This window comes from Adiantum capillus-veneris, chromosome 17 (genome assembly GCF_014529385.1).
Source record: "Adiantum capillus-veneris isolate H3 chromosome 17, ASM1452938v2, whole genome shotgun sequence".
Classification (NCBI taxonomy): domain Eukaryota; kingdom Viridiplantae; phylum Streptophyta; class Polypodiopsida; order Polypodiales; family Pteridaceae; genus Adiantum; species Adiantum capillus-veneris.
Genome location: NC_140947.1, coordinates 59616434 through 59644282, shown reverse-complemented (window position 1 = coordinate 59644282; position 27849 = coordinate 59616434). Strand labels below are relative to the sequence as shown.

General features: G+C 40.2%; 1 pseudogene; it reads right to left on the bottom strand.

The window, feature by feature from the left end:
• Nucleotides 1-24289: 24289 nt before the first annotated feature.
• Nucleotides 24290-25241, bottom strand: LOC147437332 (uncharacterized; annotated as a pseudogene).
• Nucleotides 25242-27849: the final 2608 nt, after the last annotated feature.

The following is a 27849-nucleotide window of genomic DNA, read 5'->3' as shown; positions in this document are numbered from 1 at the left end:
CTCCCTATATCTTCCAGGAGACCCAAAGAAAAGAGTTGGGAAAACTCAACTCCTCGCAATCCTCATCCGCAAAAATTGAAAATTTCCCTTGCAAGGTGCAATGTGAATAAGCTTACCAATGTAGTCAATGACCTCTGTAACACTTTTGAAGACATGAAGCATGACATCAGTTTGCTTATCCACAAACTTGACATCTTGTGTAGCATCGCTAGAATTATTTGTGGAAGCCATGTTTAGATTGGAAATATGTTCAAGACACTTGTTGATGATGATACCTTCTTGTATGTAGAGCGGTGTGCATAGCAACATGCTGTTTGTGTGCATCATGAGAAAAAGGCTTGTCAACTTTGAATAAAATTACACATAAAACTAATGCATCTAATACTCAAAATTGCTTTGTCTTCCAGGGTCCGAGCCGTCGGCCACAAGAAAACCTCAAAATAGAGTGTCGATTCCTCATGGAAAGTATGACTTTGTAAGATACAAAATGCAAGTGTGGTCAAAGGCAAACGTATGTTAGTATTCTCTATAGCATCATCAGAAATGTGGTTATCTTGGTCTTCGGATAGAAAGCTAAACATATAGGGAATGGGTCACAAGCTTGATGGTTGTCAATGCATTGATGTGCAAGAAGAATAAAGTTCAGCCACCATCATTATGGTTTTAGCCCGCAATGACGACAGTGATTGTGTCAGTGCAAACGGCATCGACAATGTCGAATTTGAAGTAGCACAAATTTCTCTTTTGAATGAGGGAGATAGAATGGAATGTGCTATACCAATTCAAGATTTTCTCGTCTATGAATAAATATTTACTACACTCATCTATGTTAGCAATCACGAACATTGCAGAGGCTTCCTTGACTATCACGCTCTTCTCTTTTTCCAACGCCTTGTTTCCATCAAAGGCATTATTGCAAGTGGTTGAAGATTGCCCAACCTCGAGAAATGAGGCTGGATTTGTGCTTAACTTACAAGCTAGAGAAGCAGGCTACTACTGAGATGAAGGTGTTAATATTGGTTTGCACTTCCTCCTTGTGGAAAATTTGTTTTGCCTACAAAAATCAAAACCAACTAAATGTGATTGCACATGCAAGAGAGCAACTATAGTAAACAACACAGTATAGACACATCTAAGGCTTCTCCCCAAAGAGTGAATGATTACAGTGGTTAATGTTGTGCTAGTATTGGAATGGCTAATAGGGCTTTCTTGAAACAAGACACATCTAAACTTCTTTCCAGCTATGCCCTATTGTAAGTCCGACATTGGAGGAGATTCAGTAGAGCTCGTCAATATCGGGTGTAATAAATGCTTGTGTGTAGGCAATGGAGGGAGTGAATGATTACAGTTGTTAATGTTGTGCTAGTAGTGGAATGGCTACTAGGGCTTTCTTGAAACAAGACACGTCTAAACTTCTTTCCAGTTATGCCCTATTGCAAGTCCGACATTGGAGGAGATTCAGCAGAGCTCGTCAATATCGGGTGTAGTAAATGCTTGTGTGTAGGCAATGGAGGAGATTCAATGAGTCGATGCATCTCTACAAAAGCACAAGAAAATGAAGAATCAACTTAAGCAAGACATTGACTAGTTGAGAAGGGCAAAGAACATAACAAGAAAACAACCAACAGTCAGCAAACTCACCAAAATCAAGAAAACTTAGGCAAAAAAAATCAAGCACTCAAAACTGTGTAGAACATCTTGCAATGCCACATAGAAAGCATGAGCTTAAAAGCCCAAGTGACAAAAATCAAGGGGATTAGCTAACTAGCTATTACAAAGCACAAGATAGTTGAATCATAATTAAAAGATGGGAGTGGGGTGGGAGCAAGTTCTCTTACCAGATCACTTGTACTTTGAATCTAAGCAAAAACCAAAATTGGAAAACACAAATGAGAGCTCAAAATCTGGCTATCAAATAATGAGAACTTTAGGTTCAATGCAATTTAACTATAAAAGGAGACAACTTTCCTTTAAGAGAGAGAGATAGCAACGAGAGGAACATAGGTTGTGCCAGACTGAATTCTTTACACAAACACATATTAAAACACTTTAACCATGCACATCATTCAAAGAGAATAACCAATAGAGATTGAAAACTCAATGAGGACCGAATTTGCTTGGAGCTGGCAGTCCCCCTCCAAAAGGACTTGTATTATAATCCTCTCAAAAGAGAGCTTTGTTACAATCCCGGGGAGGTCACTTAATAAAAATGTAACCTATCACGTGAGTTCAACAGAAGGGTATTTAAAGTTCTTGAAACTTACAGAAATATATATACAGAAGGGCATTATTTTTCCAAATTAAAAAAAGAACTTACAAATTTTTAAAGAAAAGGGTATATTATATTCCTAAAAAATTCACAAATAAGGGGTTTTACAAAACATGTCTTGAACGCACGTGATGTGGTAGTTTTACACATAGTGAACCCCCCAAGGTTACAATGCATGTTAGTGCTCTTGCAACTCGATGAGTACCGAATTTGCTTGGAGCCGGCGGTCCCCCCTCTAAAAGGACTTGTATTATAATCCTCTCAATAGAGAGCTTTGTTACAATGCATGTTTGTAATGGAATTTGCCTATTCAATTTGAGAATAGCGGAATTTAATGAGAGTACTTTCAAGAAATGATTTTGTGAGCATAGCGGGTAGACATAATTGAAGATAGCAACATAATCATAGCAATTAGTTAACTTGGCATAGACAATACTTTTGCAAGAGAGAGAGTTTAGAGAACATGACAACAATTGAGGACCGGATTTATGTGGAGCCGGTCCCCCCTACAATAGGCATTTGTATTATAATTTCTCCCATAAAGAGAGACTTGTTACAATACAGTCTTTGTGTTCCTTGTGACCTAGGTGATGCCATGAAGATGGAAGGCTTCATGCACCACAAACATAACATAAACTTGAAGAAAGCTTTAACTATCCCAAGCCTCAATCCCAAGACCTCAAACACCTTCGAAGGTGGAGAGAGCTAGCAGGGAATGAGGGTAGGGAAGAGGAAGAAGAAACATTTCGTAGGAGAAAGAATTAGTTCCTCACTTATCATACTCTTGTTGCTAGCATACATAATAGCATAGTAATGAAGAAGAAGGATATGGCAAGCTTAAGCATTGAAGCATGGCTCTTGGTTGGATTTGCACTCCATAGCCAAGAGTGTTGGTGTAGGCTCTCAACCTCTACTTGCTTGGAGAGGGAGCTCTTGCACTTTGCATATCACACAATGAGAGTGCTTGTGAGTGTGTGTGGGTGAGTATACCCCCTAGGCACCCCCCTAGCTTGCTTGGGTCGACCCCCCCTTGTAGCTCATGCCTGAAGCTCATTGGACCCTTCCAGGCCTAGCCAATCACAAGCAAGAGCCATTACAAGCAACATGGGTAGCCTTGGGACAAGTGTCCCCCTTTCCCCTTTGAGAGAGAGGACTTGATAAATGCTAAAACAATTAGATAATTCATGTAATTTATCATTGGACCCCTTTGAAGCCTAGCCAATAGGCTTCAAGCAACACATGAAGGTAACATGGGTAGGGGCCTGACATGTGTCCTTGCTGCCTCTTCAAGTTGGGCTTCCCTTGTGTGTGTGAGTGGGTGTTCTCTCTCTAGCCCCTAGGAAAAGGGCTCGCCCCCCCTCTTGTAGGAATGCTTTTGACTTTTAGGTGATCAAGCACCTTACTCACCAAGCATGACAAAGCACTTGAACTAGGGGGTGTTCCCACAAGCATCTTAGGCAAGCTTCTCAAGGCACCTCAAGTACTTTAATCATGCAACAAGTCAAGCACCTCAAGCATGGAGCCAGTCAAGCACCTCAAGCATCTTAATCAAGCACCTCAAGCATGAAAAACACCTCAAGCATGACAAGCACCTCCAGCATGACAAGCACCTCGAGCTTGGGCCGGGTTCCCACCTCAAGCTCAGCCCTAGCTTACTTAAGGTCAAAGGACTTTTACACACATTTATTGGAGGTCTTCAATGAAGCTAACCCTAAGGTCTTATGCTCCATTGGTTAGCCTTGCTCTTTGATAGACCATCTCCCTTTTGGGCCCCTTTACCATTGGCCCCGTGTTGAGATAGATCTATAAGCACATACCTATATCTTAACACTTGTTCCCGTTTATTCTCCCACATTAAGTGATCAATTTAATATGAGAAAATCATTTGGGTTAGTTAGATATTAGATTTTATGACATTACCTCTCTCTTGAAATCATAGTCGTCCTCGACTATGAGGTAGAAAAGATAAAGTCTTAGTCATTAGTCAATCGTACTTAGCGGGTAAAGGATCCCTTTTTATCCTATGACATCTTTCCAAGATGGATGACTAATCCATTTGGTGCTTGGGAGACATAGCTGCCGCAAGCATGTCTGCTCTTTAGTCCATTTTATTCTCCCAAAGTAGAGTGACAAATTCTACTTGGTGTTTGAGAGACGTCGTCATCACAAACATGATTCTAAGCATGCATACTAGTTAAATTTGTGCACAATTAAAAAGAGGACTAGTCATATAAGACAAAAACATGAGTCATTTAAAAGAAATTTGTATTGTACATTTGCTTACTCTAATGTAGCATTGTAAGCATTGACAAGGTTCATACTATCCTTAAGTTGTACTCCTTGCATCCATTTAGCATCTTCAAAAGGATAATTTTTGAACTCAATAAGACACCGTCGAATTATCTTACCATGTCGTAGTACCTTGTCTTCATGCCCAAGGACAGCTTCGGGTTGTAGCACCTCTTCTTGGTCTTCAACTTCGGGAGGGTCTTCAGTAATTGGTTCAGTTGGTGGCTCTCCTTTGTAGGGCTTAAGTAGGCTTACATGAAAGGCATTGTGTATAAGCCAATGGTTGGGCAACTTGAGTTGATAAGCCGTCTCACTGATGGGCTTCAAGATTTGGAAAGGACCATAGTATCTTTTTGCTAGTTTAGCATAATACTTTTGATGGCCCGTAGGATTTTTGCCCGTCGTTTGCCTTAATCGAGCCTTAGGAAACTTGAGTAAGACCCAATCATTTTCTTTGAACATTAAGGCTCTTCTGTGCTTATCAGCAGCAGCTTTTTGCCTTTGTTGAGAGATGACTATAGCCTCCCTAATCTTTTGAAAAGATTCTTGTAGGTCACGGCTATACTCATCGGCGGCGAAGATTTTCCCATGTACTTTCAGTAGCAAGGGACTTTTAGGTCTTCCTTCTATGATCTCGAAAGGTGCTTTGCCCGTAGAAGTATGTACAGTATTATTGTAGGCATACTCTACTAGCGGTAAATACTTTTCCCATTGTGAGCGTTGATCTACTTCGGTAACATAAGTCTTGAGTAGATCGAGTATCGTAAGATTGGCTATCTCACTTTGGCCATCCGTTTGTGGGTGATAGGCCGAAGAGAAATTCAATCTTGTTCCTAGATTTTCAAAGAGACCTTTCCAGAAATTACTGGTCATTCTAGGATCTCTATCTGACACGATGGATGTGGGTAATCCATGGTGTTTGAAAATCTGAGATATGAAGAGAGTTGCCATTTGATGTGCCTTAATAGTCTTTTTGACTGGAATAAAATGTGCTTGCTTGCTAAACCTGTCGACTATTGTCCATATTCCTGTATTCCCATGGATAGACTTGGGTAATCCAAAGATGAAATCCATGGATATACTCTCCCATGGTGAATTTGGAATAGGCAATGGCTGGAGTAATCCAGGTTGCTTCCCTCTATCATACTTGGTCTTTCGGCATACTACACATTTTGAAACATACTCTTGTATGTCCACTTTCATGGAGAAATACGTCTCTACTCCTCGGAGAGTAGGTTGAATACCTCTATGCCCTGCATATGGAGGAGCATGGGATTCATACATAACCTTCTCACGAAGGGAATGGGTAACACATAGCCTATTTCCGTGAAGAAGATAACCATCCTGCAAGGTGAATGGTTCCTCTTTCTTCCCCAAAGCAAGGGCTGACATTATGTCTCTAAAGTCAGGGTTAGTAGCATACTCATCTATCATAGAGGATAGATCATTGTGAGTAGCTATAGACACCGCATTAACTTTTGGTCGTCGTGAAAGTGCATCGGCAACTTGATTGTGCTTACCAGCTATGTGAGCAATATGAAAATTAAATTGCGAAAGAAAATTTGCCCACCTCATTTGTTTGTCAGAAAGCTTGGTTTGCGTCATGAAATACTTGAGACTTTGGTGGTTGGTTCGTAGGATAAATGGAGTCCCCAATAGGTAGTGCTTCCATGTGTCTAGGGCATGTAGAACAGCTAAAAGCTCTTTCTCATAAATGCCCAAGACTCGTTCATCACCATTGAGCCTTCGGCTCTCATATGCTATGGTATGCCCTTCTTGAAGCAAAACCGCTCCAAGGCAATCACCACAAGCATCACATTGGACCTCAAAGGGCTTTGAGAGATCCGGAAGCACAAGGACTGGTTGGGAAGTAAGCTTCTCTTTGAGTTTTTCAAAAGCATTTTGCTCCTTAGCAGTCCATACAAACTTAACGTTCTTCTTGGTTAAGTCGTGTAGTGGTCCTGCCACTTGAGAGAATTTTGCTATGAAGCGTCTATAGTATGCACACATACCAATAAAGCTTCTTAGCTCATGTAGATTCCTTGGGTTAGGCCATGATTTTATTACCTCTAACTTTGATGGATCCATACGAATACCATCGTGAGAGATAATATGGCCTAGATATTGAATCTCTTGAAGGAAGAATTCACTTTTCTTTTGGTTGAGAAAAAGTTTGTTCTCCCTCAAGGCTTGAAAAATCACTTGGAGATGTTGCTTATGTTCCTCCAAAGACTTGGAGTAGATGATGATATCATCGAAGAACACTCCAGTGAATTTTCGATATGGTCTAAAATTTTCTCCATCAAACGATTGAACGTAGCTGGTGCATTAGTCAAGCCAAAAGGCATGACTAGATATTCATAAAGACCAAATGTTGTGCGAAACGCGGTCTTTAAGATATCCTCATCCACTATCCTTATTTGATGATAGCCACTCTTAAGGTCAATCCTACTGAAGTAGGTAGAGCCTTGTAGCTTATCAAACAGATCTTCTACCCGAGGTACGGGAAATCTGTTTTTAATAGTGATATGGTTTAGTGCTCGATAGTCCACACACATACGGTATGTACCATCTTTCTTTTACACTAAAAGGATTGGAGAACAAAAGGGAGAGGAACTAGGCCTCACCATCCCTTTGTCTACTAGCTCTTGTACTTGCCTCATGATCTCCTCTTGTTGAGCTTGTGAGACTCGATAAGGAGGTTTGTTAGGCGGTGAGCTTCCTGGAAGGAGCTCAATACGATGGTCATCATCCCCTCGTTTTGGAGGTAGGTCCATAGGGATATCATCGATGAACACATCTTGGAATCCTTTTAGAAAAGTAGACAATTCTAACTCTTCTTGATTCCTATCATTTTCATTTGATGAAACATTATTAGCTTTTAGAGACTCTTTGACATAAATCATGTACGCAGAAACTGAGCTCTTCATTGATTTATCAAAAGAAAGAGGATTTACAAGTGGAATAGTGCGACCACGCTCACTAGCATCTACATACATGTTCTTTCCCCTGTAGGTGAAGTAAATTCTCCTTTCAGGGAACTTCATGTTGGCAGCCATGCGATCAAACCATGGTGCCCCTAGGATAACATCCTGATGTTGGAGGGGAGAGATGAAGAAGTCTTCTTTGTCGACATAGCTTTGGACATGAAGCCTCAACTTCCCAATCAAGGGAGTAACGGAGGCTTGTTGTCCCTTGAAAGCTGCATCAGCTGTTACTATATCTCCCATCTCAAAAGCTTGAATGCCCAACTTGGTGGCCAACTCTATTGATATGAAGTTGAGAGTAGAGCCAGGGTCAAACAAGATGAAGGCATCATGCTCTCGTACCTTTCCCCAAGCATAGGAGAGTGATGATCCTTTGCAATGAGCATCCTCTTTTGGAGCTTCGATTGTGGAAGCCCTAGGAGTCTCATTGCGAGTATTCTTCTTGGGGCAAGAACGATAGCCATGTCCTTGCTCCCCACACTTGAAACACTTATGGTCCTTGCGAAAAGCTTCAAGCTCTTCAGGAGAGAGTTTGTTTTTACCTTTGTAAACTCCCTTCTCCTTGGACCGATTGTTGTTGTTGTTGTTGGAAGTGCGTTGGGAATTATTTTGAGCATTGGATTTCCCCTTTGCATCATTTTTATCTTTGTTTTCCATGGGCTTGACATTACGTCTAGCCCCTTGATGGAAATTGATGCGTGAAGCAACCATGGTGTGGTGGATTACTTCGGTAATAGTACCGGGCCGTTGAGAGTTGATATATTCGGCCATCTCTTCAGGTAATCACGCACAGAATTGCTGTCTTTGCTCGGCAAAGTCTATCTTTTGAAAGACAGTAGCTTTGAGATGTAAATCCCAAAACTTATCTACATACTTGTTGATAGACTCATGAGAGAGGAGCTTCAAGCCGCGCCATTCGGTAAGAACTTTATCTTTAGTATCGCTTGGAAGAAATTGCTTCATGATGGAAACTCGTAGAGTTTTCCATGTCTTTGGGGCTTCTCCATTGCCACGAAGGCTAGCCCACCATTGACGAGCTGATTTTTGGAAGTGCATAGCTACATGGCGTAGCTTGGAGGACTCTGTGAAGCCCGCGTCCCCAAAGGCCGCATCAAATTGCTGGATGAAGGCCAACACTTTGTCGGTAGCACCAAAGGTGCCATCGTAGGTGAGAAAAGAGATACTCTTTCCTCCCTCCTTGAACTTCTTTAGCTTTTGTGACCTTCGCCATGCAGGAAATGATTTGCGATGCCCTCCCCTCTTGTATTCTCTAGGAGAATAGCCATAACTTTCATCGGAAGAGAAGGAAGGTGAAGAAGAAGGAGAAGAGGGTGACCTCTTCCTAGCCCTTTTCTTCCTTTGTTTCCTCTCTTGCCTTTGAGAGTGATGAGGAGAAGGACTATGGGTTGCTCTTTTCCTCTTGGGAGGAGTAGGCGATCGTCTAGACCGCCTTCTTCGTGGAGCCACATCTTCAGAAGAACTTAGACTTTCATTACTTTCTTTCTCTTTGGATTCCTCCTCTCGAATGGGAGAGAGTCTTCTTTTGGGGGTCTCTTCAAGAGGCCTCCTAAGCTCTCTCTCCTCTTGGAGAGGAAGGGAAATTCCATAGGCACGAAGTTGTTGAGTAACTTCGGCTTGCAAGGTAGGGTTGCCCATAGCTTGTTGCAACCTAGTCACAAGATAATTCACAAACATGGGAGCATCATCATTAGCACCTTCATGTGCAAAATCAAAGCTATCAATTTTCATTCTACTCTCTTGATTATTGTCAGCCATGTTAACAAAATTTTATGTATGTACTTAGTGTATGCTTTGGCAATTCAAAACCTTAGTTGCCACTCCTCTTAGCCTTTGAAAATCGGCTCTTAAGTATCTACACCCACGGCTCAAAGTGGTTAATTATAGAGAGTAGAGGAGTAGGTCTAACATAGCAGAGTTTCCAAGGGCTAGCTCCTTTTGGACTTCTTATGGCTCAATAATGGTAAAGCCGTAGGCAAGTCTAAAAAGACTCCATTATTAAGTCCAAAGCTCCCGAGGTGTGCACCATCCCCCACATAGTGGGCTTAACAAAACCGGTATTAGATCCCAGTTCCACTTACTCTATTATAATTAACAACATCAACCATTTATAGGCTACTTAAGGACCTCTCTTCTTAAGCAAGAAAAGAGAAACCAAATGCTCTGATACCAATGTAATGGAATTTGCCTATTCAATTTGAGAATAGCGGAATTTAATGAGAGTACTTTCAAGAAATGATTTTGTGAGCATAGCGGGTAGACATAATTGAAGATAGCAACATAATCATAGCAATTAGTTAACTTGGCATAGACAATACTTTTGCAAGAGAGAGAGTTTAGAGAACATGACAACAATTGAGGACCAGATTTATGTGGAGCCGGTCCCCCCTCCAATAGGCATTTGTATTATGATTTCTCCCATAAAGAGAGACTTGTTACAATACAGTCTTTGTGTTCCTTGTGACCTAGGTGATGCCATGAAGATGGAAGGCTTCATGCACCACAAACATAACATAAACTTGAAGAAAGCTTTAACTATCCCAAGCCTCAGTCCCAAGACCTCAAACACCTTCGAAGGTGGAGAGAGCTAGCAGGGAATGAGGGTAGGGAAGAGGAAGAAGAAACATTTCGTAGGAGAAAGAATTAGTTCCTCACTTATCATACTCTTGTTGCTAGCATACATAATAGCATAGTAATGAAGAAGAAGGATATGGCAAGCTTAAGCATTGAAGCATGGCTCTTGGTTGGATTTGCACTCCATAGCCAAGAGTGTTGGTGTAGGCTCTCAACCTCTACTTGCTTGGAGAGGGAGCTCTTGCACTTTGCATATCACACAATGAGAGTGCTTGTGAGTGTGTGTGGGTGAGTATACCCCCTAGGCACCCCCCTAGCTTTCTTGGGTCGACCCCCCCTTGTAGCTCATGCCTGAAGCTCATTGGACCCTTCCAGGCCTAGCCAATCACAAGCAAGAGCCATTACAAGCAACATGGGTAGCCTTGGGACAAGTGTCCCCCTTTCCCCTTTGAGAGAGAGGACTTGATAAATGCTAAAACAATTAGATAATTCATGTAATTTATCATTGGACCCCTTTGAAGCCTAGCCAATAGGCTTCAAGCAACACATGAAGGTAACATGGGTAGGGGCCTGACATGTGTCCTTGCTGCCTCTTCAAGTTGGGCTTCCCTTGTGTGTGTGAGTGGGTGTTCTCTCTCTAGCCCCTAGGAAAAGGGCTCGCCCCCCCTCTTGTAGGAATGCTTTTGACTTTTAGGTGATCAAGCACCTTACTCACCAAGCATGACAAAGCACTTGAACTAGGGGGTGTTCCCACAAGCATCTCAGGCAAGCTTCTCAAGGCACCTCAAGTACTTTAATCATGCAGCAAGTCAAGCACCTCAAGCATGGAGCCAGTCAAGCACCTCAAGCATCTTAATCAAGCACCTCAAGCATGAAAAACACCTCAAGCATGACAAGCACCTCAAGCATGACAAGCACCTCGAGCTTGGGCCGGGTTCCCACCTCAAGCTCAGCCCTAGCTTACTTAAGGTCAAAGGACTTTTACACACATTTATTGGAGGTCTTCAATGAAGCTAACCCTAAGGTCTTATGCTCCATTGGTTAGCCTTGCTCTTTGATAGACCATCTCCCTTTTGGGCCCCTTTACCATTGGCCCCGTGTTGAGATAGATCTATAAGCACATACCTATATCTTAACACTTGTTCCCGTTTATTCTCCCACATTAAGTGATCAATTTAATATGAGAAAATCATTTGGGTTAGTTAGATATTAGATTTTATGACATTTTTGTGCTCTTGTAGAGCCTTGTTTGAATCATGAAGATGGTATCTTCAAGATTCCATGGTATAACCCTCCTTACCATACCCTAAACACCCCAACAAGGAGAAAGGAGTTTCCGGAAAAGAGGAAGACGAAGGTGGAGAGAAGTATTTTTCAAGCAAGAGAATTGATATTCCATGTACACTTGCTTATGGGAAAGCTCTTAGCATAGCATAGTAATGGCATAGTAGAGATGGAGGAGAAGAAACTTTCATTGTCTTGTATTTGCATCCATAGCCAAGAGCTTGAACATAGAGTCCATTGTCTTTAGATCTCCCATGAGAGAGAGAGAGAGAGAGAGAGAGAGAGAGAGAGAGAGAGCTTATTTGCCAACTTGGGCACTTGAGAGAGTATAAGATAGGAGCAAGAGCTTCAAAAATACAATGAGCCCTCTCTTATATAGCTATGCTAGTGTGTAACTAGATTAGAATGCTTCACACTTGACCAATGAGGTGAGAACATCTCCCAATGCATTTAAAGCATGCCCAACACTTGTTCATCATTCTTGCCTTGCATGCTAGAACTCACCCCTCCCTTCTTGGGACTCTCTTGGAAAGTGGAGACACCACACACACTTGTTTAAGTTCACACAAAGCAAGCATGTGCTACCTTGGACATGTGGCCTAATCAAGCTTAGTAAACAAAGACTAGTTTCAACTTTCTAAATAAATAAGGGTTGATCTAACATTAGCCTTTATCTTTTCTATCTCATTTAATAAAAACCATAAGCTTACATTTTAATTAATTAGCTCCATGCAAGACCTTTACACAAACCTTAGAGCCTTATAAAGCTCACCTAGAGCTATAGCCTTCCTGTTAATTTAGGACATGATAAACTAGGATAATCTTTGGCAAAAATAAAACTCACCCTTTGGGTTTAAAACTTTCACCTCCTATGAAAAACCTTAGCACATTACATTGAAGGTACTGCCAAGCTGTTCCCAAAACCTACTAAATTTAGACGTTTTGTGACAAGTTACAATTTCACCCTAAGGTTTCTCAGACTTCATACTTGGAGTCTAAAGAGTTATCTTAATGACTTGAATTTAGTACAATCACTTTCTATTTTTAAACTCCTATATATATTGCTTTCGATCATCTCCTTTGTCATGTACCTTTGATCAAGGCTGTCTAAGATACATTTATCCTTCCTTGACCTGACCTATGACTGAGATAATAAATTAGCAATTATCCTTACTCTTTTATGGACTTTTCCCTTTTTGTCCCAATCCTTGACTGGTTGGTCATTTAGCACTTAATCAATTTCACCTTTTCTCTTTTTATTTTGCATGGACTTAAGTGGCCAATTTAAGTTGGAAAATACGTTTAGAAGGTTAGAAATTAATATTCATGAAATTACCTCTCCCTTGAAATCATAGCTATACTGGAATATGGGGTGGAAAATAAAAGTCATAGTTAGTCATGTTGCTTTGGTTAGAGGAATCCTTTTTTACCCATCAACATTCTTCCATAGTGGTGAATAACTCCACTTAATGCTTGGAAGGCTTAATTGTCACAAGTATGTCCTTACTTAGCCCTTATCATATTTCATAGTAGATTGGCAAGGTCTATTATATGCTTGAGAGACTAAGATACCGCAAGCTTGATTCTTGGAATGCATACACTTAAAATTTATAAACATTTAAAACAAATCTTAGAGTCAAAACAAGACAAAATTCTTTATAAGATATAATCTATTCATACCTTATTCTTACCTTTGACAGGATTCATTGTAAGTATTTACAAGGTTTACATTATCCTTTAGCTAGATGTCTTGCATCCACCTTGCATCTTCAAAAGGATAGTTCATAAATTTGACAAGATATTTTCAGATAGTCTTACCACTTCTTAAGCAGGGTCTTCATGTCATAGGATACTCTATGTCTGCAAGATCTCTTCTTGACACTCAAACTGAGGTGGTTCTTCAATGACTGGTAGGTTGCCCTTATAAGGTTTCCAGTGGCTCACATGAAATCCATTATGAATGAGCCAGGTACTTGGTAACCTTAACTTATCAATTGTTTCATTGATAGGCTTAAGAATTTGAAATAGGCCATAACATATTTTTGCTAACTTAGCATATTATTTCTGGTGAGCAATTGGACATCCTTGTGTTCCCTTGCATGTAGTGTGACTTAGGCATGCTTTTGGAAACTTGAGCAATCATTTTCTTTGAAGGTTGAGGCTTGTCTATGCTTATCAGTAGCATCCTTTTGCTTCTGTTGTATGATGGATATAGATTCTTTGATTTTTTTTAAGGATTCTTTAAGATCTCTACTATACTTATCAGCAAAAAATATGTTCCCATGTGTCTTGACTACTATCAGTGGGAGGTTGGGTCTTCCTTCAAGTACTTCGAAGGGTTCCTTTCCTATAGAAGTATGGATAGTGCTATTGTATGCATACTCTCCTAAGGGTAAATACTTTTTCCATTGATCTCTTTGATCTACTTTCGTGGGATAGGCTTTAAGTAGATCTATGACAATTAAATTTTCTATCTCGCTTTGGCCATCCACTTGTGGGTGATAAATAGAATATAAATTGAACTTAGTACCAAACTCTTGAAGAGAACCTTCCAAAAATTGTTAGTCATTCTTGGATCTTTATTGAATACTATAGACATTGGTAAGCCATGGTACTTAAAGACCTAGGAGATTAAGAGGGTTCATACATGAGATTCATACATAAACTTCTCACGTAAATTATGTGTAATACATATCTTAATTCCATAGAGAAGATAACCATCTTGCACACTGTATGGTTCCTCTTTCTTTCCTAGTGAAATAGCTAACCTTAAATCTTTGAAATCTCCATCCATAGCGTAATCATCTATCATAGAGGATAGATCATTGTGAGTAGCTATTGATATAGCATTCACTCTTGGCCTTCGTGAAAGTGCCTCGGTCACTTGTGTTGATCCCCATAGTAGGACAACACCCCAATTGTTAAAAAATGCCTGATTTTTTAAAACACCCTAAAAACCAAAAATGTCTTGAATAGAAGCAGGGTTTCCCCTCCTTAATTTGCCACTTCTGAAAAAAACCAGCAAAGGATTTCCATGTGTTGAGCCCCATTGCCCATAGACAAGGAGAAACCTCCAACATTCATGATTAAGGAAACAAAATAGAGTTCACGGAAGATACAGGTTGCTAAAAGATGAGAAAACACAAACATAGACCATTACACACAAAAAACGTCCTTCTCCTTCTTCATTCATCAACAATACCCCCAACTACAACCGCCAAAGGCTCCTTTCAGATCCCCATGATGAGTTATGGTCATTTTCTACTTTAGGATCTGATTACTTACCGCAATTACTACAAACATTGGAGTGAAGTAAATACCCAATCTAACTTGGTTATGCTTACCAGCTATGTGAGCAATATGAAAATTACACTATAGAGAGTGTTTGATTATATCATTTTCTTATCACTCAATTCAAGGGAAATTTAGTTTGCATCAAAAAGTATTTAAGACTTCAATGATGGTCTGTGCGCAAAACAAATGGAGTGCCAAGGAGATAATGCTTCCAAGTATCTAGGGCATGTAAGATAGCTAAAAGATCTTTTTCATATATACCTAGATATTTTTCTTGGTCATCCAATGACCTACTTTTGTATGCTATGCAATGCATGCCCTTCTTGAAGCAAAACAAACCCAAGGTATTGTCCACAAGCATCACACCCGACCTCAAAAGGCTTTGAAAGGTCCGGTAATATTACCATGTGTTGAGAGGTAAGCTTTGCCTTTAAAGTTTCAAAAGATTCATTCTCTTTTACAATCCATACAAATTTAACATTCTTTTTAGTCAAATTTTATGGCATGCCTGCTATGAGAGAATTTTTCTATGAAGTGTCTATAGTAAGCACACATTTTTATAAAGCTTCTTATTTTGTGTAGATTCATTTGTATAGGCCATTCTTTCCAATTTTGCAGGGTCTATTTGAATCCCTGCTTGAAAGATAATAAGACCTAAATACCGAATTTATTTTAAGAAAATTTCAATTTTCTTTTGATTAATGTAAATCTTATTGTCTCTCAAAACTTGAAATAATACATGAATATGATGCAATGTTTCATAATAGTCTTCGGGTAGATGATACTATTGTCGAAGAACACTCGTGTGAAACTTTGATGAGGTCTGAAGAGCCTTTCCATCATTTGATTAAAGGTAGTCAGAACATTTCAAAAGGAAGCACCAAGAGTTCATATAGTCCAAAAGTTGTTTGAAAAGCCGTGTTATGAATACTTTCAGGCATTATCTCCTTGTTTGGTGATAACCACTTTTAAGATCTATTCTACTAAAGTAGGTATACCCTTGTAACTTCTTGAATAGGTCTTCTATTCTAGGAATAAGAAATATGCTCTTTATGGTTATCCAATTAAGTACGTTATAGTCCACACACATTCTATAAGTGTCATCTTTCTTTTGTACTACTAGAAGGGTGAACAAAATGGAGAGGAACTAGGTCTGGCCATCCGTTTTTCCACAAGATCATTCACTTGCCTCATAATCTCCTCTTGTTGAGCTGGTGAGACTCGATAAGGAGTCTTATTAGGAGGTGAGCTACCAGGTAGAAGTTCTATGGAATGATCATCTTGTCCCATTTTGGGAGGTAGCTCTCTGGGAATGTCATCCGTAAACATATCTTGAAACTCAATTAGGAAACTAGAAAGTTCTAATTCCTCTTTAGTTTCGTTTTTAACTTCATCAGGAACACATGCACCTTTCTTAGACTCCTTGACAAAAACCATGTAACAAGAAAGAGATAATTTGTCTAAAGTTTGAGTATGTACAAGAGGTATAATGTTGCTCGCACTATTGACATCAAGTGCAACATCCTTTTCTCGATAGGAAAAGTGAACTTTTCTCTCTGGAAACTTCATAGTGTCAACCATGCAATCATACCATGGTGCCCTTAGGATAACATATTTATGTTTGAGTGGAGAGATGAAGAAATATTCCTTGTCTACTTACATGTGAAATGTTCAAGGATAGCGTCAGCTAAACTGGTTACTTTTTCCTGGGGACTAGTTTTATTATATTTTGGCAGGGCTTATGAGGTGAAATGAGCATTAGTGAACACTTTCTATAGTCTTGCACGTTCTGTTACTAGTTAGTAATGTTTGACAATGATGGGTGTAGGCATCTCTTGCTAGGCATGTCGGGAAGTAGCATGCCAATCTATTGTGTTTTGGTGGATGGGTCTTTGAGCGAGCTTGCTTGCATCGTGGTTGTAGGCAAGCGCCTTGTGCTCAACTGAGCCTATGTTTGACATCCATCAATGTGGTCCCAAGTCCATCAATCCCAATGTCAAGCACGTTGGTGAGACTGGGGGCCTTGCTCATGAAGTTGCACAATTCATGCAAGATATTTCTGCTAATTGCAACTGAGGTGCAAAACTTGAAGCTAGCGCATCATCATCTACCTTATTCTTAACACTAGGTTGGTAACCTAACATGACATAAAAGTTTCCTTTCAGGGTTTTGAAAAAAACCTCCAAAACCATAGTAGATCCACTCATTTTGTAAAATCCTTTCATGAGGTTATAGTTCAAGGCCTACTACACATGGAAAAAATAAGAAACTTGTAAAATTCCTCATCTTTTGGTCACACCAAGTCTCCAAAGTTGATGGACCAGTACATTTTCATGAAAACAGTCATTTCTTACATTTTGTTGCATAAAAATAAGATTAGGGATTTTTGTAGGACTTGAGATAAATTCCCTAGTTAACTTCAATGGGTTGGTGATCAGAACATATGATTGCTTCTCACTCACTATTTTTTGTTTTGCCAAAAGAAATAGGTACAAAAAAGTTGAAGTTTTGCCATTCTGCAAACCTATCATCAAAGTTTCTATAGCCACGCTCAATACAAATAATATATGCATGTTTTCTTAGTTCCCTATTGTCCTTTAGGTTCATAAGGAGCCATGGATCATGTCAAAAGAATAATACATCTCTTACCAAGGGGAACCTTGGGGACAAATATGAGGTGCTAAATACAGCAAACATGAAAAAACTGGGTTCAACATTATGAGTTGTGGAATCCCATAGAAACTATTCAATATCTAGCCAAATTTGATCCTCATGACTAGATATGGTTACTACCTACAAAATGCATGTAGTTGTCACAAGAAACTAACAATATTGAAAAAGCTATACTTGATATACTAGAATGTTTCATTTTCTTCTATAATTGAAAAAATCAACCATCGTTGTTTACTATGCAAAATAGGGTATTAGGTGCCCCAAAACTCAAGGAATATTAGCTTTATGTTACAATATGCGACATAGAGAATCAAAACTGCAGTTGGATATCATGAAAGCCACCAAAAAAATCATAGAAGAGCTAAAATTGGCTAAAAAACAAGATTTGACAATTTTTGTAATTTGGTCATAACTTACAACTTTAACATTTATTTCTCCCTAGAAGCATGAGGACATGTTGAGGACTACTAAAGATAGTTCTCTAGCATTATAGACCTCACAAACATGAATTATAGAGTGGTATAGTTGCAAAAAGTTGAAAAAAGCCAAAAACAGGACCCGTTTTTTCACACAGTTTAGGTTGTGAAATGTTGTGCAAGGACAAGGTTAAAGATGGAATTGATATTCCAAAAGAATGTCAAGTTTTTTTCAGCTCATGAGACAACTTTCTAGATAGATAGCACCTCTAAATCCATTTTGAAACTCTTGACATAATTCAAGGAAAATAGTCACTTTACAGGACATAAAAGTGTCCCATTACCAACCTAGTGTTAAGAAAGTCATGTCCTTGCAAGGGATATTGTTTGTCATGAATATTAACTTCTAACCTTCTACAAGTATTTTCCAACTTAAATTGGCCACTTAAATCCAGGGAAAATAAAAAGAGAACAAGTGAAATTCATTAAGTGCCATTGGACCAACCGGTCAAGCCTTGGGACGAAAAGAAAAAATTCCATGAAAGATCAAAGGTAAGCTCTAATTAATTATATGAGTCAAAGGTATAGGTCAAAAAAAGGGTAAATGTATCTCGAGCAGCCTTGATCAAAGATACATGACAAAGGAGATAATATGCACTTATAGGAGTCTAAAATTAGAAAGCGATCATGCTAAGTTCAAGTCATTAGAATAAATCTTTAGACTCTTAGTACAAGATCTGGGAAGCCTTAGGGTGAAATTCTAACTTGCCACAAAATGTCTAAATTTAGTAGATATAAATTTAGCAGGTTTTGGAAAGAGGTTGGTTGGACCTCCAAAGCATTGTGCGAAAGTTTTGCACAGGAGATGAAAGTTTTAAAGCCCAAAGGATGAGTTCTATTTTTGCCAAAGATTATCCTGATTTAGTAGGTCTTAAATTAGCAGGTAGGTTACAGCCCTGGGCCAGCTTCATAAGCCTCCAAGGTTTGTGCAAAGGTCTTTCACCCGAGCTAACTAATCAAAAGGTCATCTTCATAAGCCTCCAAGGTTTTTGAAAAGGTCTTATACCCAAGCTAATTAAATAAAATTTAAGCTTATCAAGAGGTATTTCTAATTGAATAAGAGAAAAAAGCTAAAGAATAAGGTTTTTGAAAAGGTCTTACGCCCAAGCTAATTACATAAAAGTTAAGCTTATGATTTTTGTTAACCGGTATAGCCCTTCTTCATTTAGTAAGTTGACTCTAGTCTAATTTGTTTACTAAGCTTGATCAAGCCACATGTCCAAGGTAGCACATGCTTACTTTGTGTGAACTTAAACAAGTGTGTGTGTGTGTGTGTGTGTGTGTGTGTGTGTGTGTGTGTGTGTGTGTGTGTGTGTGTGTGTGTCTCCACTTGCTCAGATGAGTCCCATGAAGGGAGCGGTGGTCTCTAGCATGCAAGGCAAGAGCGGGCATTAGAAATCCATCTAAACTTGTTTTTATGACTCTGAAATGTGGGAAACAGAACAGGTAACTTTAGAGATTCAGGGAGGATCTTCATGTAATTTAGATCTTTCCTCACTTTTTCAATTGCTTCCGGTATCGTCCATGCACAAGTGTAGAATTCCTTTCCGTTTAGCCGGACTAAAGCGAAAGTGTACGCTAGCTTCTTACAAATAAAAGATGCATTGTTAGATGCTTTATCTAACCCTACAATGAAGAAGTCATCCATGAGTGAATGGAAATGTTTTTTGATATCCTTAGAGGCCCATGAAGTATCTTTTGATAATCACTTCCTAGGAAGACTTTTTGTTAGTTCTCCAAAGATGGTGGGAAGTTCCTGTGCTATCCTTAGATGGATAGAATCTTCTAGTCAAAGATTTTTTGGCTAAATTAGTCAAACATGCGGTGAGTGCTGCCAAAGCAAGATGTATATTTAATGGTTCGCACGGGACGTGATTTAGACCATATCTAAAGATTTTCCTCACATCCTTATGCCTTACAATGTTTAGATCAACTGAACACACATGCGTTCCTAAATTGCCAAAATCGGTGACAAAGTCTTTATATAAATGACAATTACAACTAGGTACATTGTTAGACCTAAGAAAGTCCGTCCTTGAAAACATGCGTTTAATAGTGGGATTATATTTCCAACCAAACCGTACATTGTTTAATAAATCATGATGTCCAAACACCTTATCAAAAATAGCAACAAATACCTCGAAAGGTGTGACAAAATCCAGAATTTTTTTTATAAACCACAGTGCACAAATACTTCTGAAACCTGTTCATTCTTTGCAATAGAAAACAGGAACCTTCCTGTAGGTCCTTTTTTAACCTGAAAAAACATTACAAATCGGTGAGGTTTCTGGTTGGAAATCCTCTACCCCCTCCTTTCTGAGTGAAAGATTTAGTCCTTCCACCGGTAGAGTTTTGACTGGAAGATGGGGAAAGAAAAGAAGTGAAAGCCCCGGGTAGGTTATTAGATATTTTAGCCATTTTGTTAGATGGTGGTGTAACAGAACTATCATTGTCAATGGTAGGATGTAGTAGAGCATTGATTAGTTTAACCCCTTTTTATTGGCTATAGTTAGCTAGCATAGGACCAGGATCTCCACTATGAGCTTCAGATAGTACATCCAACATAAAATCCCGAAAGAAGATGAAAGATATCTGTGCGAGGACCAAGTTTTAAGCTTGGCCCCCAAGCCAAGAACATAAGAGGGGTAGATGAAAAGAGACATCTTTGTTCGGGAAGAGCCGTTCTAAGTGATTGAGGACAAACAAGATAGCATGATCAAACCATATAATACTAGAGTCACAAGGGGCTTTTGAGTCTAGAAATCTACAAGCACATTTTAAGTATGGCCTATATATATTCCAAATAGATTTAGAATAGTAGTCATCACTAGGTTTAGTGAATTGCATTGTGCCCTTTGTACGGCCATATATGCCCATTCGAGACGAGCATTTTGCTGGGTCAAGAAATCCCATAGTGAAAGGGGAATTGAGAAGCTCCCCTTTATCCAAGTATTGAACACCTTTGATCGCATTATTCTTGCACTCTTTTAAGACTGAAATAGGTAAGTTAGCTAAAAGAAACCCATGTTTTTGCTTTAATAGGAGCCAGAAACCCTTTATTTGCAAGTGTCTAGAGCCTGTGAGACACTCGTCATGATTCGACCTCAATCTGCCTTGTAGGGAGAAAGGGGTAAACTTTAGACACTTTTGGAACCAACTCCAAAAGTCTAGAGTCAGTCATAGAGCACATGTCATTTTGGAAGCTTTTAATAGCTTCTAACGCTACCGGGTCCCTGTTGAAGATGTTTTGTGAAGTGGGGATCACCGGGGTGGTGGGAGTAGCAATAAACATGGGGTCAAGCCCACATTATCTCCTTAGGTGATTGGAGAGTTCTGATCCTTTCGCGGCAAAAAGAGATAATTTTCTTTGCAAACCTTTTTTCATAATGGGTATTTGAGATGTGAGCTCATGTACATATTTGAGCCCTTCAGCTTTATCTTATGGTCGCCAGAACTTTGATCCAGTCGTTGAAAGAGAGGATTTGTAAGAGGGACCCATCCATGAATTCCCCTCCCATTGAAGTGAAAATATCTTCTTGGATATCTTCATCCCTAACACACGAAATTACGTGTTGACAAGCCCTAGATGGGTAGTGGCCAGGGGAAATATCTTTTGTACCTAAAAAAGGCAAAATCTACAGTCACAAAGAGAAGTGTAAATTAGAGCCTATGTCACCTTATCACCGATACTCCAAAGGTACTATTATCGAGGACATAGTCTCTACCTCACCTAGTTAGAGAACAGCCTTCAACCTATCAGCAAAAGAGCATAAAGATAGTGTGATCTCTAGCTAGATGGGGTTTGCAAGTTTCAGCTATAGGTCTTAGGCTAATGTCCTAATGACATTAGTCACTACGTACTATGTGTGTGTTTTTGTTTGATCGCAATTATCCTATCAATACACAGATGACAAAGTCATAGACCAATAGACTGAGCAATAAAAGGACACAACTTGTATATTCATCATTGCAAATTACAAGTAGTGCATAGTATAGGCCCCAAAGTCCTTCAAGTTATGAGATACATTGCCTCATTTACCATTGTACCAAAGAACATGTTGTTTAAGAGATGTTTTTTTTAAAAATACACTCCCACTCTTACAGACATACACATGCAGCACCAAAAAGGTAAGGAGAGCCCTGTTACCTGCATCCATACATAGAACAAACAGATGTGTTAGTTCTAATGCGTTTTACAGGTGTCAATGAACTCATCCACGTGTCATAGATGTCCGCCAAAATGGTGACACAAGTATGACCAAGAGGTGGGCGAGTAAATGAAATGTATATACATCTGTCTGGAAAAAACTAGAGGAAGAGACAAGAGAGAGAGAGAGAGAGAGAGAGAGAGAGAGAGAGAGAGAGAGAGAGAGAGAGAGAGAGAGAGAGAGAGAGAGAGAGAGAGAGAGAGAGAGATAAACCATCTGTGTCACCATACTTATGGCATGCTGAATAATGATAAGATGTAACTTAAGGTATGCTGTGAAAATTTTTTGTAAGACCTTTAATGAGGCTTTTCCAACTCTCAAATAACCAAAACATACTTACCTCGTCAGTATCAAGAGTATCAAGAGAACCCATGTATGGGTCCTTATCCATTTTTGTGAAAAACTTGTTTTCACATGATCCAAATCTCAAAAGACCACTTTATTTTGATAGCAAATAACTAATATTCTGACCAAAGCCCATTTGTAGAGGGATTTAACTAAGCCAAGAGGATGTTTTTATTAGCCACTTTATGTACAAATGAGTGAGTAGAAAGTCAAACCTTCTTGCCATTTATGGCCAGCAAGCAAAGCATCCAAACCAGCAGCAGCTAGAGTCTAAATAACATATTTCCATGCTACATGGTAATCACATAGTGTAAAAATTCAAGCTAAGACTCGCACACCGTGAGCCTCACAAAGACAGCCATGCTTCAGAGATAGAAGGAAGCAGGACTACAGGTTTCTGAACAGCAAAACAGAGCATCCATCATTAGGTAATACCAAGCAAAGCATCCAAACCAGCAGTCTAAATACCATATTTCCATGCTACTTGGTAATCACAGCATTATACACATTGTAAAAATTCAAGCTAAGACTCGCACACAGAGCCTCACAAAGACAACCAAACATTGTAATGATATGTCCCAAATATGAAGAGCATCCATTAATACCATGTGTTTTTAAACAAAACTAGGCACGTTTCAGAAACAAAGAACCAGAGGTAAAGGTTTATAAGAACCTGTGAAGTAGGCGGTGGAGCAGAAGGTGTAGAAAGAACAATCGACATCTATGCAAAAGCTTAGAACTAAGTGAGTGTAAGCACTCACCTTTATAATGCCGTCTATGCAGCTATCCATTTGGCCTCGAGTGTAACCGTCCATGGAGAATCTTGCCTCATAGCGGTGCCAGGGTGTTGACCCATTTTTGAGTATGCCTGCATCTACAGCAACGACGTGGATGGGTCCAGCCATAAAGCCCTAGAATACAAGTCATATAATGCGCCGAATCGGCATAATAGCGAGCATGTGCTACTTAGTTAGGTTAGGTGAAAGAGGGAGAGAGAGAACAAGAGAGAGAGAGAAAAAGAGAAGGGTGTTCCCACATACCAATGAAGAGAGAGTTATTCTTTGTTTTGCAAGAGAATTGTGTGTGTGTGTGTGTGTGTGTGTGTGTGTATCCACTTGCTCAGATGAGTCCCAAGAAGGGAGCGGCAGTCTCTAGCATGCAAGGCAAGAGCGGGCAAGTGTTGGCCATGCTTGATTTGCATTGGGAGGTGTTCTCACCTCATTGGTCAAACGTGAAGCACTCTAATCTAGTTACACACTAGCATAGCTATACAAGAGAGGGCTCGTCGTATTTTTGAAGCTCTTGCTCCTCTCACACACTCTCTCAAGTGTCCAAGTTGGCAAAGCTCTCTCTCTCTCTCTCTCTCTCTCTCTCTCTCTCTCTCTCTCTGTGGAGCTCTAGAAGATAGACTCTATGCTCAATCTCTTGGCTATGGATGCCAATCCAAGCCAATGAGAGTTTCTTCTTCTCCATCTCTAATATGTTGTTACTAAGCTATACTAAGAGCTTTTTTTCCATGAGCAAGTGAACATGAAATATCAATTCTCTTGCTTGAAAAAAACTTCTCTTTACCTTCATCTTGCTCTTTCCCCATCACAAAGCTAAGTTTAACAATAAATACGTGTTTTACATGAGGTATAACGTGGGTAACGCATGTAATAAACATAAAATGTCACCGATGCCTCCATATGTGTGAATGCTCTTGTAACTTAAACACAAACTCATGCAATGTTACGAATAAGACCTTTAGTACTGGCAGCTGATAAATATTTTACCAACAAATCAAACAACCTCCAAGTCAAGTTGTAAAATGAGCTTGAACAACGTCCATCTTCCATGCGATTTATGAAGAAGCAACAAGCAATTTCTTAGTTAGGGACTAATCAACTCTTCTAAGCTATCACAAACACATTCTAATAAGAATGCAGAGAGTATGGCCTTCTCACAACAAAATCCAGCAACAATGTTCTCGTGAGCCTGAGGGCCTGAGTTGTCATCTGCTGCAAGAAGGGCATACACAAAGTGCTGAGGCAGACGATTTGTGATGGGTGCAAGGGGAATAGGAAACTGAAATCTGTCGTGTGACACCAAGAAGTGGGCCATAATAAGTCGACACATCCACTCATTACCCACTTCAAAGGGTCGAATATGTGACATGTCATGAAGAAGTGTAGCCAATCTATTTGGAAAATTGAAGATGCGAGGTCGACAACCGTCATTCAACTGATCATTCAAGTCCATGTCACGAAGACGATTGAGCATGTCGTGTACGCTTGTCTCTACAGCAGATTCATGGATTAAAGAAGCACCGTTGTCGGTAGCAGAGTGACCACGAAAAGTGCCCACATTTAGGTGATGATTATGAGTTCTAAATCCTCTCATGAGAATGTAGTGCGTCCTCTTGAGCACACACATATCAAGGGGATTGTCGCGATGGTAGATACAGAGGAACATGAGAGCTTTGAGGTGTTGGATTAACTTGGAAAGGTAGGCAACTTTGACGACATGAAAGGGAAAGGGACCAAGTATGGGCAAAGGCCTTAAGCGGTTGGTGGGGAGGACAATGTTGCAGGATCTCTTCATAGATTCCAGTGAGATGCTTGCATATCTCCGCAGGCGTTACGATAAGCGCAGAGACACTGTCCATTCCATCCGAAACCATGACTGTCGATACGAAAGCGCGTGCTTCCAAAGCTCGTAGAGCGGCACCACCCATATTGAACTGCACCTGCTCCAACACTGCTGCTATTGTTTTGTGAAAGTGAGTCACGGTCAGACCTTCCTCCCACCATGGCAGCCTTCCTGAGCTAGAAGAACTCGCCATCTGTCTCTCTCTCTCTCTCCCTCTCTCTCTCTCTTCTCTTCCTAGGCAACGACGTTAAGAGTTCCAGCTCCCTGTTGAGTTCAAAACCAATATATCTTCACGTCTCTTGGGATTGTTCCTACGACGTTAAAACTTCTTCTTTGAGGTCTCTTGGGATTGTTCCTACAGCGTGAATAAGAAGAGGAAACCTTCTATCACCCAAGTGTGGTAGATTGGTTATCCCCGTTTCCCCTGGAGTATTAACTCTGAGTTCTCGATATATCGTTGAGGTCTCTTGGGAATGGAATTGTTCCTATGATCGAGGCTTTGGAAAACTAATTTATTGAGATGGCTTCAAGGTCGAGGGTTTAGGGTTTAGTACTCACCATTCTCATATGAAAAATTGTGATGCTTGGTTGTCGAATTGCCACCACCTCAACAACCATCAAGAAAACTTATACGCCCATTAGCAACTGACACCTCAGTATGTGGAATGAAAGAAGCCTTGCATGCACTCCAAGCAATAGAGGACACACCCCTCACTAGTAGTCATCTGGTAACACATCAACATGCGAAGTATGTATCCATCTCAGCATCCTCCATCTACCGACACATTGGCAAGCAGAATGGGTACGCAACCAAATAGTTCTCGACACATCAGCAAGCAGAATGTGTAGTACGTAGCCATTCACTTGTCAGCAACTAGAATCTACCACCCCTCCCCCCAACACTTAATGGCCAAGAAAGGACGTCCACAATGCTTTCCCACAATTAGTGATCTTGCATGGCTCTTGGCCTCCGTCGATCACCATGCAATCGCGGTAATAACGGGGAAAGGACAGTGAACGTACTTTCTCTACCCCTTCTCATTGTAATTTGAGTGGAAAAGTGCCACATTTGAGACGGTAACATCCATGTAAATTTTCAAAATTTTAACTATATAGATTTAAGTCCTTCGTAGCCAAATTTGAGATCGTAAGCGAGATTGGGGTCATGGGTTCGAATGCGATGAAGAAACCTTGGTAGCGCTTGCGGCCGCTCATTGTATCATGAGAGTGATGTAGCTAAAAAAAAGAATTGAAGAAAGAATGCCTTAACAAGCGTGTCATTTCTATGTATCTATATGGGGCACCTGCACACACAGGAGGAGTGAATTGACGATGATGCACAATGCCGTAACACGCGTGTCATTTCTATGTATCTATATGGGGCACTTGCACACACATGTACAGGAGGAGTGAACGATGATGCACAATGGGAGACTTGACATCCCAAGATTGCATTGTATTCAATGGAAAAAAAATCCACACTTAATGAAAAATAGTGCACTAATTCTGATTTCTTATCGGCTGCTCACAAGTCTAGCGCGCTCGCGTGCAGAGAGAGAGAGAGAGAGAGAGAGAGAGAGAGAGAGAGAGAGACGCATTATAGGGCTCCTGCACAAGCGTAGTAGCGATACGGAGGTAGAGGGGCCTAATCGGTGTGCGCACAGTCGGGGGGGGGAGAGAGAGAGAGATGGCAGCTGGCAAGTTTTTTGCAAAATATCTCTCTCTCTCTCTCTCTCTCTCTCTCTCTCTCTCTCTCTTGCAGGCGAAAGGGAAGTCCCATCTCCTTGGCCAAAGGGATGCGCATATGGAGCTGGACAGCAAGTTTCAGCTCATTTTATAGGATGGGGGTACGGTGACCAGCTTCATATTGTGCGGCTTGATTAAAGCAAGCCTTCAGTTCCAAGTTGGTGACAGATTTTAGTTGGTGAGCTACTTATAAGCCTTCCATGCTAAATCAGTGGTGCAAATTAGGCTTGGGGTAGCGAGCAATAGCGCAAGGCTTTGAGGAAGAGCAAATCAAGGCTACGGTAGGTAGGCTATATGGGGACCGCTTTGAAGAAATGAGGGTGCATCAGCTAGAGAAAGAACGGACTCTAGGATAGAGGCAACCATCGCGAGGAGAGGAGGGGCCTGCACAGAGCCTGCAGCGTTGTAAGTTTTAACCAATCTTTATAAGTTTGGAGTATAAGTTTCAAAATGAATGAAGATGAACGAGTGGATAAAATCACAAGGCATGACCCTTAACGATGGTAAATATCTCAATGCAAAAAACCTCAAAACCCCCCTTTACTAAATAAGAATGTAAGACGACCGGGCCTCAACGATCCATTTGCATAATCCATCAATGCAAGCTGGCAACAAACTAGACTCCAGAGTTCAGGTGTAGGTTGCTATAATTTATACAAAAGACCTAACTCATACCACTCACTAACTTGGTAATAGCCTGACCTGAGATGAATCTTGGTGAAAAATTTGGAACCACTGAGTCGATCAAGCAGTTCATCTATGCGAGGCAAGGGATACTTGTTCTTGACAGTGCATTGATTTAAGCCTCGAAAATCTATGCAAAGTCTGAACGTTTCATCTTTCTTCTTTTGGAAGAGTACATGAGCACTCCGCAGAGAGACACTCAGTTTTGCTATAATTTATACAAAAGACCTAACTCATACCACTCACCAAGTTTCCAAAACTTCTACTTGGCTTAGGTTAGTATCCGCTAATGATTTCAGAAAATAGCAAATAGGCAGAATCTTGTGAAGATGCTTTGTCAAATCAAATAGCGTTGGCAAAGGAGAACGAGG